Source organism: Gossypium arboreum, chromosome 8 (assembly GCF_025698485.1).
Source record: "Gossypium arboreum isolate Shixiya-1 chromosome 8, ASM2569848v2, whole genome shotgun sequence".
NCBI classification, from domain to species: Eukaryota; Viridiplantae; Streptophyta; class Magnoliopsida; order Malvales; family Malvaceae; genus Gossypium; species Gossypium arboreum.
The window spans coordinates 14738727-14754694 of NC_069077.1; positions in this window are offsets into that span (position 1 = coordinate 14738727).

Sequence of the window (15968 nt, forward strand, 5' to 3'; positions counted from 1 at the left end):
TCAGTCAAAGATACAAGAAATCAGAGATTTCTTTCCTTATGTAACAAATCAAGAGGCTATAAAAAGCCTTTGTAACCCTTATAACGGACACGAATCTGAGATAAAAAAGCGAATACAAAGCAGTTTCAAAGGTGATAATCGGTGACTTGTTCTCTATTTTTTTTTGCCCATATATATGAACTGTTTAGCAAAATACTAAGGGTATTTGAAAAGGAGAAGAACTACCTGTTTTGGATCTTGAGAGACGAGGATTTTTAAACCCTCCGATCTTCATATACAGTGGCCCTTAGGGCGGCGCGGGACCGATGCGTGGCGTCTGAAGGCGAACCGAGACTCCTTCCTCTCTCTCTTTCAGAGAGAATTTTTTAGTTTTTTTTTTTAAATCGGGGTTCAAATGAATTTTAAGCTGAGAAGGTAGATTATATAGCTTGAACGAAACGGCGTCGTTCTGCGACCCCCAGGATCCGCGTGTTGACCCGATTACCCAGGGAGGATCCGCGCATTTTTTAAAATTGGGTTAATTTCCCAATCGGTCCTCCTACCCCTTTTGCGTTTACAATTAAACTTTATTTCATTTATGATTTGGCCTTATTATTTTATTTTAGTTTTAATTAGGCCCTGACAGTTGTTAAATTATATTCTGAGAAACGTGGCCGTTTTTGGAATAGGGTATTTTGCCCAGTGAGTCCCTCTAATTTTACGCACGTTCTAAATAGGGCTTCAATTCAGTTTTGTTTCTTTGAAATTCCCCTTGTAATTTTGTTAAACTCTAAATTTAGTCCTATATTTATTATTCTATATATATATTATTATTTGCTTTATTTTAATTTTACTTTTATATTATATATTATAAAATTATTTTATTATAAGTATTATTTTAATTATATATGATTATTACTTATTATGTATCATTTTTCTTAAATATTATTTTACATTTCTTTATATATTATTATATTTTCACATATATTATAATTATTAATTATATATATATATATATTGTTTTATATGTTACTTTATATTATATCTATTATTTTTCTTATATGTTTATATTACATTTTATTATATAATCTTTATTATGTTTTATTTTTATGTTATTGTTTTTTTTATATATATCATGTATCACAAATTATATTATTTATGTTTATATTATATATATATTATTTTAAAATGTAAATTATTATTATTACATCATATTTTAACTCACATTATATGCACATTTCATTTTTTTATTTGCTATATATTATTTCATTTTAAACTAATATTGTTATATTATGAAATCTCTTACATACTTTCAAACCAATATATTATTATATAATTATTATTTTTTATTCTTGTTACTATGTTATTATATTATATATTATATACTATTTTAAAATGGTTATGAAACGTCTTGTTTTTTAATTGTATGTATATTTTGTTAGCAATCAATTACTTTTTTTATATGTTTTATATTGTATGTATCATGTATGTGTTAAGTTTATTTTATTATAATTATATGCAAATTGACACTATATTTCTTCTATTGGTATACCATACATTATTTGATTATGTTTTTATATCATGCATCATTTAAATATTATTCCATATGTTTATATACTTTGTTTATTCATTTTCAATACATGCTATACATATATCTTTGTTTGCATTCTTTTTGCTTTATATATATTATTCTTTTTATCGTAGTATTCATTTTTTATTTACCTAGTACAGTAATATATTATTATGATTTATAATGTAGTACACTTCTCCATACATCATCTTTAAAAGACAAGACTCCAAAATTTTCAAAAAAATATAAAGGCAATGCTTGATGTTTGGAAATTTCGAAAAGTAGTGCCCTAACTTATTGGGTTGCAACTTTCCTCGTTAAGTTCGAATAGTCAAGTACCCTTCTAAGTTTTAAGATTTTCAAAATCTGAAACTGTCTTGGAATTTCAAAGCGTTGTGTCCTAACTTATTGGATGTGGCGATTTGTCGTTTCGAGATAGGGATTTCCAAAAGGTTAACTTAGTGTCAATGTTTTGATATGAGTGAACCCAAATTGTCAAAATCAAAGAATTTTAAAGAGGATTACATCTTAATTTTTTTTAAATTTCTGACATTAAAGACATTTGATAATCAATTAGGTACTAATTTTTGGGCAGTACGAGGGTGCTAACCCTTCCTCGTACGTAACCGACTCCCGAACTCGTTCTTTTATTTTGTGGACCAAAACTAATGATTTTAAAACAAAATGTTTTAAAGGTAATCCAATCACACCTAAAAAGATTGGTGGCGACTCCCATTTTCGTTTTTTAAAATCGATTCCCATTTTCCAAAATTCGATTTGAAAATGGTTTCGACACTCACCTACAAATAATAAAATTCTCTCTTTAAAAAAAAATATCACACAACAAGAAAATGTTGTAACTAAGCTACCTATTTATGGTCCATTTTAAGAGACTCTTCAGCAGGGTTTTAAAAAGCTTTAATCTCAATTTTTTTCATTTCAATTATCTTAAATATATATCTAAAATATTCCTTTATAAAAAAATCTTTCAACAACTTTAAATAATCCAATTGGGATAGATAACATAAACTCTTCTCCTCCATTAAGAAGTCATTTGATTAGGTTAAAACACAAACATGAGTTTGATTATTATTTTCCTGTATCACCAATCCGTTGTTACATAAGACCATTTTATATAAGGCCCAAATAAAATGAAGCACGATCAATTATGCCAATCACTACAGCAAAATAGACTTTTAGCGGCGCTTTTCAAAACGCCGCAGAAAACGCCGCTATAGGTACCGCCGCAAAGGTTTGTGGCGTTTATTTAAAAAAAAGCCGCTAAAAGTCATGGCCTTTAGCGGCGTTTGTTGGAAAAGCGCCGCTAAAAGTCATGGCTTTTAGCGGCGTTTTTATGGCAAACGCCGCTAATTTTGACAGATTTGCTATATATTTTTTTCACCAATATCCAACCTTCCCGCATTAAAATCCAACCAAATACAACAAATATAATATAAAATGCAGCCAAAATAGCAAATTTAGCATAAAATACAACCAAAAATATTAATTCTAAATGATACTTCAAATTTAACGAAAGATATATGATATAATTAATAAATAAAGTATAATTTAAAATATTCTTACAATAATGTTAAACGTGACAAAGTTAAAACATTCTTACAATGAGAAAACTAATGTCTAAGATGGCGGCTTTTGCGATTCTTTGAAACGTCTGCATCATCTCTTTGTCAGTATGGAGGTCATCGTACTTTTTGCTCGCTTTCTGCGCCATCGCCGCTACCTCTGCCTCCTCCTCGCTGCCGCGCCTCCTCTCTCTCGCCTCCGCTCTAAGTTGTTGCTTGGAGTTCTTCATATTTTCGTTAAACCTCAGAAATTTGCTCAATCGTGTTCGCTTGCATTTGAGCTATCTGGTCTCTTAACCTCTGAACTTGACTTGAGCTTGACTTCCGGAAGGCATGTATTCTTGAGCCGGATCCAAAATATTGGGTCGGGTAACACGGATCCTTGAAATCGAACCCGACCGTACCTTTCAGGGACCCAAAACTTCAGGTGATAATTCATTATCAATGTTCTCAAGATTAACAGAACTATCGATCGAGCAATCGCTTCATATTCCGCCTTCTTCTCCTTTAGTTTCTCCTAAAAAGCAAGTAAACAGTTAGAAACGAAATATATAATAAAATGAATGCAACATAACTTAACTTTATTTAAAATTACTAACGATGAATTGAATTAAACAATTATAATTAAAGATTATAAATATTTAGAATAAATCAAATATTAAGTAAATATACCATAATTTCTCCACTTGGATGTCATAGGAGATCCATCTTTCTTCCTATCGTAATCTCAAAAAGTCAAGGCGTCCAACTTTTGTCCAGATTTGACTTCCTACAATATAGTAGTAAAATATTATTTAATAGTAGAAAGTTATTAATATTTGAAAGAACTAATAAATTCATAATACCTCGGCCTCAGCTATAGAAGCAAAACTTCTCGACCCTGCTGTGTGCGTGTATTTTTGTTTTTGCCTGCTGCTTGTTCCAACACGCTCACGGTCCTACATAATGTAATTATTATTACGTATATAGTAAACACTATATATAAGAGTTTGGAAATACGCAATACCTCTCCTTTCTTTGAATTCCAGAATCGAACCGCATCTTCCCATTGGTACCTCAGCATTCCCGGCGGGACATTTCTTAATTTTTCCTCGAGGCTTATGTCTTTCTTAAAATATTGTTTTTTTAAAGTGCTTTTATTGTCTCTCCATTTTTTACCCAATGCCTTCTTGATATAATCATCGGAGACCTCAAAAGCAAATCTCTCTAAAAAACACAAGTTTAGAATGTAAAAATAAATAAAACTTAAACCAAAGTATTATAAATTACATTAACATTTATTTACCTTAATATTAGCGAGAGCCTGATTTTTGTTGCTATCAGGCATGTGATGCCATGATTCATAGTTGATGGGCAACATATTGGCATTTCGTGCTAAAATGCCCAAATAGCCTGCTAAAAGTCGAGCTTCAGATCCAACAGGCTGACCATGAGTATTTCTACTTACTTTGACACGCTCGACAGGATCTAAGTCGTATAGATCTCTAAGCAGCATACGTCCTCGAACTCTGCGTGTCCCACCACTTTCAAATTGAAAAATGATATACTATTATTATATTAAAATTGACAAATAAATCAATAATAAAAGTCAATACATGTAAAATGAACTTAACATTACTTTGAAATTCTTCAGGCTCGTCAAGTGTCTCCGGCACATTCGAAGATCCAACAACTGTCTGCTGTTCACTATTTCCTTCTTCTGAATTTGGAGTATTCTGGACAATACTTAAATCTCGTAATCTTCTTCTACGCATTTTTCCTGCAATACACATAAAATAGTTAAAGTTTTAGTAACAAATTACAACAATAATAGTACATATAAAATAGTTAAATTATATAACTTGACCAAGATTAAAATTATAATATTACATATAATTAAAAAATCATAAAATCTTACTACATCATTATTCGTAAATATCTTCATCCACATCATGTCGAACCCATTGATGTTGTGTACTAGTACTAGGGATATTTTCATCTAAGTTTTGTTCTGGAAAAGGTAATGTTTCTGATCTTTCGACAATGTCATCTCTATTTCCATTACCCATGTCAAACAAGTCTCTAGGGGTGTTCCGGAGTACAACATACCAACCTTCATCAGTTGGATCTTTCGAAAAAAAAACTTGTTTCACTTGAGAGGAAAATACATATGGCTCGTCCATTAATTGTTGTCCAGTGTGAATCAAGCGAGAGAAATTCACCATTGTAAAACTAAATTGATCTTTTTTAATTCCTCGAGCAGTATTAACATCAGCCCAATCACACCGAAATAAGACAACTTTCCATCTGCCATAGTAATCCAACTCAATAATGTCGATAAGAAGTCCGTAATACTCCACATTACCCTCAACCGGATTACTGTCCCTAGCACTAGCATAACTTGTAATTGAAGAATTAACAACAACTCCACAATTTTGAGTTCTCCTCATTCTCTCGCGATACTTTGTATGAAATCTGTATCGATTGATAAGGAAGGCACTATATCTTTTTATTACTCTGTTCGGACTTTGGGAAAGCCATTTAACTTCGTCATTGACGTCCTTCCCACTCCAAACCTATTGGATCGAAAGTAAATTGAATAATTATAAATGTATTATGTAAAAACATTCTTATTTGATTAACTAAATTTCGTGAATATATGTAACTTATTAACTTTAGTTACATACCGTTTGGCTTAACCATTCATGAAAAGATTCTGTGAATAACTTATTAATCTCTCGATGTTGTAATCTTCGAGAGCGTGCACGAGATCTCAAAATTTGTTTGTAGTCACTATGTTAAAAACAAGTTTAATTTGTTAGAAGATAAACAAATCAAAACGACGAATATGTGATGAAATTTTAGAACTTACTTGCGTAACGGTTCAACTAAATCATGGTGAAAAAGTACGTATCGATGTGCTTGTATCCACGATGTATCATCTAATTCTGCAATTTCAACTTTGCCGATTGATTCTCCGTAACTTTGGAATAAATAAGTTTCGGCCAAGTTATGATCATTGAGCCCAGCATTTCTAGTTGGTCTATTCAATCGTGTTTCAACATTTTCTAAATATCTAGAACAGAAGGTCAAGCACTCCTCTGCCAAGTAGTCTTCAGCAATTGATCCTTCTGGATAACGCTTATTGCGACAATAAGATTTCAATTTTCTTAGGAACCTAAACACGATATACAATATTTATTAAAAGTTGTAACTAAATGTATAGAGTCGAATGAATAAATACTTGAGAAATAAATTAGCACCTTTCTATAGGATACATCCATTGATAAAAAACCGGTCCACCAAGTATTGCTTCGTAAGGGAGATGGATTACCAAGTGCACCATAATAGTGAAGAAGGAAGGTGGAAAAATCTTCTCCAAATTGCATAAAGTCAAAGCAGCTCGATCCTATACTTTCTTAAGTTCTTCAACATCCAAAACTTTGCCACAAATAGCTTTCATTATATTGGATAGTTCAATTATACAGGACGTCACATTTTTTGACATGCAGGACCGTAAAGCAACTGAGAGTAAATCTTGCATCAAGATATGGTAATCATGTGATTTTAATGAATATAATCTTCGATCTTTAAAACTCACACATCGAGATATATTTGACGCATACGCATCTGGGACCTTTATATCCTTCAACACCATGCAAAACACCTCTTTCTCTTTCTTTGACATTGAAAAAATAGAAGGCGGCAACCGATACTTCCCATTCGGAAGTACTTGAGGATGAAGATCACGCTGAATTCTCATGTCAACTAAATCAAGTCGACTTTGAAGATTGTTTTTTGATTTTCCATCGACATTTAAAATTGTCCCAATTATATTCTCGCAGACATTCTTCTCAATATGCATGACATCAAGATTGTGGCGTAAAATGTTGTGCTCCCAATAAGGCAACTAAAAAAAAATACTCCTTTTTTTCCACAAGTCTGCCTCATTAGGATCATCCTCTTCGTCTGATTCATCATCAGATTCATCCCTCGATCTTCTTCTTGTTTGCGTGATAGGTGGTTGATTCATCTTCCCGTAACTAAAATTGATATCTTTTAACATAAACAAGATTTCAGATCCACCGGTCTGCTCAGGAGCTCCTCTGTACTCTTCAGTACCGTCAAATAAAGTCCTCTTAAATCTAAATTTATGATTTTCATCTAACCACCGACGATAGCCCATGTAAGAGAACTTCTTCCCATTATACAACCACTTCGAACAAGTTTGCGTAGCACAACAAGGACATGCATAACGTCCTTTAGTACTCCAACCCGATAAATTAGCATAAGCCGGGAAATCATTAATTGTCCACAATAAAGCTGCACGTAAATTAAAGTTCTCCTTTCTTAATACATCATATGTCTCAACACCCGACCATAACTGTTTTAACTCTTCAATAAGTGGCTGCAAATAGATGTCAATATCATTTCCGGGACCTTTCTCTCCAGGGATAATCATTGATAAAATAAATGAAGATTGCTTCATGCAAATCCATGGAGGCAAATTGTAAGGAACAAGCACTACAAAGCCAAGTCTCGTCTGAAGTACTCATGATTTTAAAAGGATTAAAGCCATCAGCTGCTAGCCCAAGCCTCATATTCCGAGGATCACTTGCAAAGCTTGGAAATTTACTGTCAAACGATTTCCAAGCTAAAGAATCAGCAGGATGCCTTAATAATCCATCATCGGTTCGTTGATCATTATGCCACCTCATAGAATCTGCCGTTTTTGGCGACATGAAAAGCCTTTGAAGTCTTGGTATTATGGGAAAATATCGCATAACCTTGACTGGCTTCTTTCTTAAATGTGCCCCGCCTTCATCCCCATTCACATATTCTGTATTCCCGTTCATCCAACGAGACTTATCGCAAACATGACAAGACTGTTGGTTCTTCTGATCACCCCAGTACAACATGCAGTCATTTGGGCAACTATGAATTTTATCGTACCCAAGGCCTAAATCTTTTATTAGTCTCTTCATATCTTGACAAGACTGGGGGATTTTTGCAAACGGAAACATTTCTCTCAGAAACTCTAGCAGCATTGTAAAAGAGTTTTCGGTCCAACCTTCCAAACATTTTAAGTGAAAGAGACGAATACAGAAGGACAATTTTGAATATTTTGATCCCTCGTAAAGTTCTTCGTTCATTTCATTAAGTAAATTGTAGAACTTCGCCGCTTCTTTATTTGGCTCCTCATCAGGTGCACTTGTTCCCGTTTCGCAAAAAACATTTCCACCAATATTACAATCGTCGGATGCAATAAAGTTAGGTGGAAACGATTGTTCACCATGATTGTGCATATTAAATGCATCCCGCAACATACCTTCCATGTCATCTTGTCTAACATACTAATGGTAAGTATTATCAGAATAAGTCGGATTAATAGTTGAAGAAGTTCCATTAGATGTACACTCTCCATGGAAAATCCATTTTTTATACCCCCGAATAAAGCCGTCAACAATTAGATGTTCGTAGACAACTTCACGAAAATGCCAATTAATGTTGCCACACTTCTTACACGGGCAAAGAATCATATTCTCTTGGCTTGCATTTTGAAATGCAAAATTTAGAAAAGTTTGTACTCCATTTCGATAGGCATTGCTTACCCTTGAAAATTTCATCCAACTCCTATCCATTTCAGTAGTTCTTGAAATCTAAAGTTAACAATAAATTATTTTACTAAAATAGATAATATATATCAAGTATAAATTATCTAATAGGTGCAAACTAATTCAGTGGGGATTTTCAAGTGTATATTTATATATTATGTAAGTTAAGTAAGCTTTGTAAGTTATGTAAGTTATGTTATGATATACATTTATGTAAGGCATGTAAGTTATGATTGATATATATTTATGTATTATGTAAGTTGTGTAAGTTATGATAAGATATATATTTATAATATATATTTGGAGTATTATGTAAGTTGTGTAAGTTATGATATGATACATATTTATGAAATATATTTATGTATTATGTTAGTTGTGTAAGTTATGATATGATATATATTTATGATATATATTTATGTATTACGTAAGTTTTGTAAGTTATATAAGTTATTATATGATATATAATAAATATTAAGATAAATATTATATCCCTTTAAAAAATTATTTTAATTAATCCAAAATATGTAATTTAAAAATTGTGTCGTGATTAAATTGCAAAATATGTGTCGTAATTTAAAAAATTGTGTCTGATTAATCCAAAATAAATTAATCCAAAATATGTAATTTAAAATTTAAATAAATTTATCCAAAATATATATGTCGTGATTAAATTAAAGTGAAATAAAATAAAATATTTAAAATAAAACTTTAAATACAATTTAATTTAATTCAAGTCGCTATCGCACCGCAATTAAATTAAAGTGGAATAAAATAAAATATTTCAAATTTTGGATCAATATAATCGAAAATTTTAAATTTATTTAAAAATTAAATGATAAATGAAATTATATTAATTGATAAATATTGAAATATTGAAATATATTTAAAATGTTGATAAATGAAATATAAGCAAATCATTTTAAAATTGATAAATATTGAAATACATTAAAGCAAAAAATAAAAATAAAACATTTTAAATCGATAATATTTAATTACACTTTTTTAATAATTGAAACTATTAAAATTTATAAGTAAACAAATATCATATTATAAAATACCTTAATTGTTTTATATTACATGAACTAGTAATATGTTATTAAATAAATAAAAATAACTAATTGTATATCTTTGAATAATAATTATTTTTATTAATAAGAATAAAATTTTAGAATCAAAACTAAAATAAATAATAAAAATTGAATTAAATAGTCAAAACTTCTAACTAGAGTTCGAGAAAACCCGAACCTGTAACAAAGGGAGTTAGAAAAAATCCAAACTTCAGAAAATATGAATCCGACAAAACGTGAGCACGAGAAGGCCGAAGATCGTAACAGATCAGAGTCCGAGATCAATTTGGCTCGAGCCCAAGATAAATTCAATCCTATAACAAGAAAAACTAGATTTTATAACTCAACAGCTATAATAGACATTAAAAAAATAAGACTTCAACAAGAACTGTCTACCTGTGTTTCAACAATCAGCTTTATTGCAACTTTTGACAATAGATAATGCACCTAAAGATCAAAGTATATGGCATTCAACAGTCAAAATTCAGCAATAATAACCCATAACACGGAATGAAATTTAGCACAACCTTATAAAATTTAGCAAATTATTTTTTAATGAAATAATAGACTAAAAATATTAGTAGTTTATTTTGGAAAAAAAATAAAAACTGACCCCTTATTTTAAAATGTACTTGTTTCGATTGTACACTCAACAACATCAAATTGCATTGGTACACTCAACAACATCAAATTGCAGATCATTCTAAACAAGCAACTAACAAAATGCACATAGCTCCCTTCCGTATTGCAGGAGAATCATTTTGTGTTCTACCATTTTATGATTACTTCTTATTCTAACCACTTAACTACAACTCCTCATGTGCCAATGCTATTATTAAAAAAGAATAAGCCTTTATACAATGAGTAACAAATTCATTACATGCTATTCAATCTATCCATCGAAACAGCTAAAAACGTTTGAGGAAATAACAAAAATGTTCCTTGGATTAATGAGTTAACATTGTTACCACATTCAACACAACAATTGTCGAGCCGGAATAGTATCAATCTAATAACAGGATTAGAGATATCAACTGATCAATATAAAACCTAGCAAACATTTTATTGAGTTAACCAATTGCAACATACAGAGCAGAACTAATAAACCATTCATACAATATATATATATGTATGTAAAGAAGCTTACCTTAGAGAGTTTAGTTCTGATGCATGGACGTTATTAGAGATTGATGCACTTTTTGGCCTGCTGATCAAAAATGAAAATGAGAAGGAACAACTAACTCATATAAACACGAGCAATAGCTTGAGTATGTGAACACCGTTAATGACCATGTTAACAACATAATGATCAAGACAAAAAATAACGGGCAAAGCATGGATCATAAAAGCCCAATTTCACAAATAGAAATCAGAATTACAGTGTTCCCTTATCCCCTCCCCAAAAGCCATCATTAAGGCAACCAACCTGTGAAGAACAAAATATGCAGTCTTTGGCTGCCCCTTCCCACCTACTCCCCTCCTCTACCCGCCGACATTTGCCCCCTTCCCCGCACTCCACCACCATCAAATGCCACCTCCCTTCCCCAAAGCCTAAACCCCAAAACCCCATTCCTTCCTCCCTACAACTTACGAATCCAACCAGTCTAATTTCAAGCCATGAAAATAACAAAACAGTTCAAAAAGAACTTACCAAATTTCTTTCAAGCCGTTCCTAGCTTCAAATGTGCTCCTTCCCCTTTCTTACTACCGCTTCCTTTAACTGAACATTTACTGGGGATTTTAGATTTCAAATTGGGGAGAAAGGGGTAATTATTTTAGGGTTTCGAATTAGGGAAAATGGGGGGAATAAACTAGGGAGAAGGGGGTGATTATTTTAGGGATTCAAAGAAGGGAAAATGGGGGAAATAAACCAGGGAGAAGGGGGAACTCGGTGTGGGTAAAAAAGAAGAGAGCAAAACGACATCGTTTAGCACAAAATAAATTAACATTTGCGGCGTTTTCACCTAGCGCCGCTAAAGGCAAACCAATTGCGGCGTTTTAACATAAACGCCACTAAAAAAACAAACAAAACAACACCGTTTTGATATAAACAGAATAAACTTTAGTGGCGTTTTTCCGTAGAGCCGCTAAAGGCAAATCAATTGCGGCGTTTCACCCTAAAACGCCACTAAAAATCCAAAAAAAACGACGATGTTTTCATATGAACAGAATAACATTTAGTGGCGTTTTATCACCAAGCGCCGCTAAAGGCGAAACTATTCCGGCGTTTTACCCTAAAATGCCACTAATAATCGAATAAAACTACATCGTTTTGATATAAACAAATTAACCATTAGTGGCGTTTATACCTTAGCGCCACTAAATCAAACCTATTGTATGCGTTTGAACCAAAACGCCACTAAAATCCATAAAAACTACACCGCTTTTGATCTAAACAAAATAACCCTTAGTGGCGTTTATAACCTTGCACCGCTAAATCAACCCTATTGTGGCGTTTTAACCTAAAACGCCACTAAAAATCCAAAGAAAACGGTGTCGTCTTGTATAATAGAAAACCCTTTAGCGGCGTTTATTCCCTAGCGCCACTAAATCCAATTTTTTTTTAAATCTAATATTTAAATATTTTAAATGGTTTAGATTAAATATTTTTAAATATAAAAGCATTAATTGATTGTATAAAATTTATCTATTATCTCTTACATAATTTAAACTATAATCATAATTTTAATATATTAAAATTAAGATTATCTCTTTACAATTATATAAGAAATTATTTAATATATAAATTACAAAACACTAATTACTCTAAATCTTAAACCCCTAACCCTATCCCTTGAACCATGAATCATAAAATATAATCGATCTCTAAACCCTAAACCCCTAACACTTAACCCCTATCCTCTAAACCTTATAATCTCCAACCCCTATCCTCTAAACCTTATAATCTCCAACCCTTAAACCATACAAGACCATAAACCCTAAACTATCATTTAAAACTATTAATAAAATTTAAAGGTAAACTTATAATTTAAAACGTTTTCCATAAAATATCCCTTCAATCCATTAAACAATATAACACATTATTAATATATAAAAATATTTTTTATCAAAATCAAGATATCTATTATCGATAACAATAATTAATTATAGGGTTTAGGATTAATTTAATTATTGAATGTGATTCACTTGAGATTAATATACTATATACCCATGCCATTAAACTTAAACCATAAAACCCTAAACCATAGATCTTAAACCTTAAATATTAAACCCTCAACCCAAAAATAAATTTAATCAATATTAAGTAATATTGCTTCCATAATTTATTATGAACATAACCTTTACATTAATATCTATGTATATATACACATCAACATCCATATGATGTTTTTTGGGGTTTAATTAGGGTTTTAAAGGTTATAGTTTAGTGTTTAGTGTTTAGGGGTTATAGATTAGTGTTTATGTTTTTTGGGGTTTAGGGTTTTAGGGGTTAAATGACTTTTAGCGGCGTTTTACCAAAAACGCCGCTAATGCTCTGGTTTTTAGTGGCGTTTTACACAAAGCGCCGCTAATTCTTTGGTTTTTAGTGGCGTTTTACCAAAAGCGCCACTAATGCTCAACTTTAGCGGCGTTTTGGTAAAACGCCACTATTGTTATATTTTTTGGCGGCGTTTTTGTAAACGCTATTTCTATAATTTTTAGCGGCGTTTTACCAAAAACGCCGCTATTGCTCTGCGTTTTATAATTTTTGCGGCGTTTTATAAAACGCCGCTAAAAGCGCCGCTAAAGCCTTATTTTCTTGTAGTGAATACAAAAGTCTTTGATTGTTTCAAACTAGTTATTTTAACTGTTGTTTTGACATTAAATAAAACAGGTAGTCAAAGTATCTAATAAATATAAACATTAACTATTAATGACTTTTTTGATAATAAACAATTAATATAATTATATAAAATTTATAAATTAAATATTTACAATTTTTATTTTAATTAGTATTATATAATTTTATTTATTCCTTTTGGCTTTTAGTTATAAATTCAGATTTTTTTTTTACTCTAAACCAGATTTAACTTGAGACTCAAAATTAAATTGGTCTTAAGCTTGGATTGTTACTTGTTCAGCCTTTATTGGATTTAAAATTTTCGGACATAGATTTTTTGGACTCAAAACTCAAAATTTATTAGTCTTGGATTTCTTTTATTTCAGAGTTTTCCGAGCTTTTTTTTTTTTTTTTGAGCTTTTAAATCAATTTGTATAGAATCAAATCCTGTCACAAATTGGTTAGGACGAGTTTCTGGGCTTGAGCTTTAGCTCTATTATTACTGTTGTGACTCTGTTTGTCATTTTGCTTTGTAAAGTGGAAAAAATGTTTAAAAGATTAAAATTTTAAGGAGTAAAAAAATAGAAAAATTAGAAGAAAAATTTTCTTCTTATAATTGAAAATAGAAAATTGAAATAAAAATTAATTTTCCTTGTGGTAAAATAAATTTTTAATTTTTTTCAAAAATCATTTAAGCTTCTCCAAATATTTTAAACCTAAATGAGCCCATGAACTAACAAACTAGACCAAATAGGTCATTTCATTGACGTTACCATTAATATTTAATGACAACACTAATATAGTCATTAATAGACACCACATCAACACAAATTATTAACGTGAAAGTGTCACATCACCATCTACTATTAACGTAACAATATAAAAAATAAAAATCAAATTTACAATTATTTTAAAAATAAATACACAATCAATCTAGAGACTTATTTGTCTAGATTCATACTAAAACTATAAAAAGCATAAATTTATAAAAAATTAAAAAAATTATAAAATGAATAGAAATTATTTTAAAACCATAAAATTTTATAAAGTTTATAAATTTTTTATTAAAAACCATAAAAATTTAGAAAAATATTATAAAATTTTTTAGAGTTAACTCAAATTTTATATGACTTTTATCATTTTTAGAGTTAACTCAGATTTACTTATTATTTTTCTCTATACATTGTAGCCTTCACATGAAGAATGGAAGGCTTGAACCATAAAGTAAAAAATAGTGAAGAGAAGTCTTCTGCTCAATCAAATTTTACACAATATTCAATTCAAAATTTTCAAATAACAAACAACCCTCTCCATCACAATTCTAAGTCTAGTGGAGCAAAATGATTCAAAACCTAAAAATAAAGGGAGACATGATTTAAGAAGAAAAAAAAAAGAAAAAATAGTAAGGATTCAACTTGAAGGCTAAGAAATAATTCTCTCATATCAAAGGGAACTTCAAGCTTTGTAAAGACGAGAAGAAAAAGAGATCCAAAGCCCTCGGCATTAGTTTAATAATTATTTTTATCTCTAGATTGTTATTTTTTTACTTTTAATGTAAGTTTGTTGAATTTCTTCTCGTGATGTTTTCTTAACTCAACATAAACTAAACCCTATTTTTCTTGGAACAATGATGAATCCTTTTTTTTTTAGTTAATTATTTATTTTCTCTTCAATTGTTTTGATTTTTGTTAATTATTAATTCAGTCCCATGCTTATTTAATTTGCTTACCTGATCACCAAGTTTCATTAATTTAGTAATCTTAATTTGTCTTTAAAGAGAGAATGTAATGATCTGAATTTTTACAGTTATCGAAAAAGTGCATTTTCGGGTCTCCGTTTCTGAAAATAGATTTGTAAATATTTATTAAAAATATTTACGAAGTTAAGAGACTAATTAATTAAAGTTTAATGAAGCAAATTAGCTTAAATAAAGGATAATTAGATAAAATGATTAAATAGAATGAAGTGTGAAAGTTTAATTATAGGATAAAGAAATTGAAAGGACTAAATAAGTAAATAAGCCAAAGGAGTGCCAAGCGTATGGCAAAAATAAAATACATGTGTAATAAGTATTATACATATATTTGTAATATATGTATATATTTACTTATTATTTAAGTAAATAATTAATGTATTTATTATTATTAAATTGATATTATATGATGAATGATTAAATAAAGACAAGTGTATGGTAATGATTTGGTACAAATGTATTAATAAAAAATACATATATTTGTAATATATGTATTTGATATTAAATGGATATTTATTATTTAGTGAAAGATATTTATTAAATAAATAATTATATTATAATATATTTATATGATAAATAAATGTAAAATGACAAGTGTATGGTGAGGATGAAATACAAATATAATAATATATGTGTGTCCA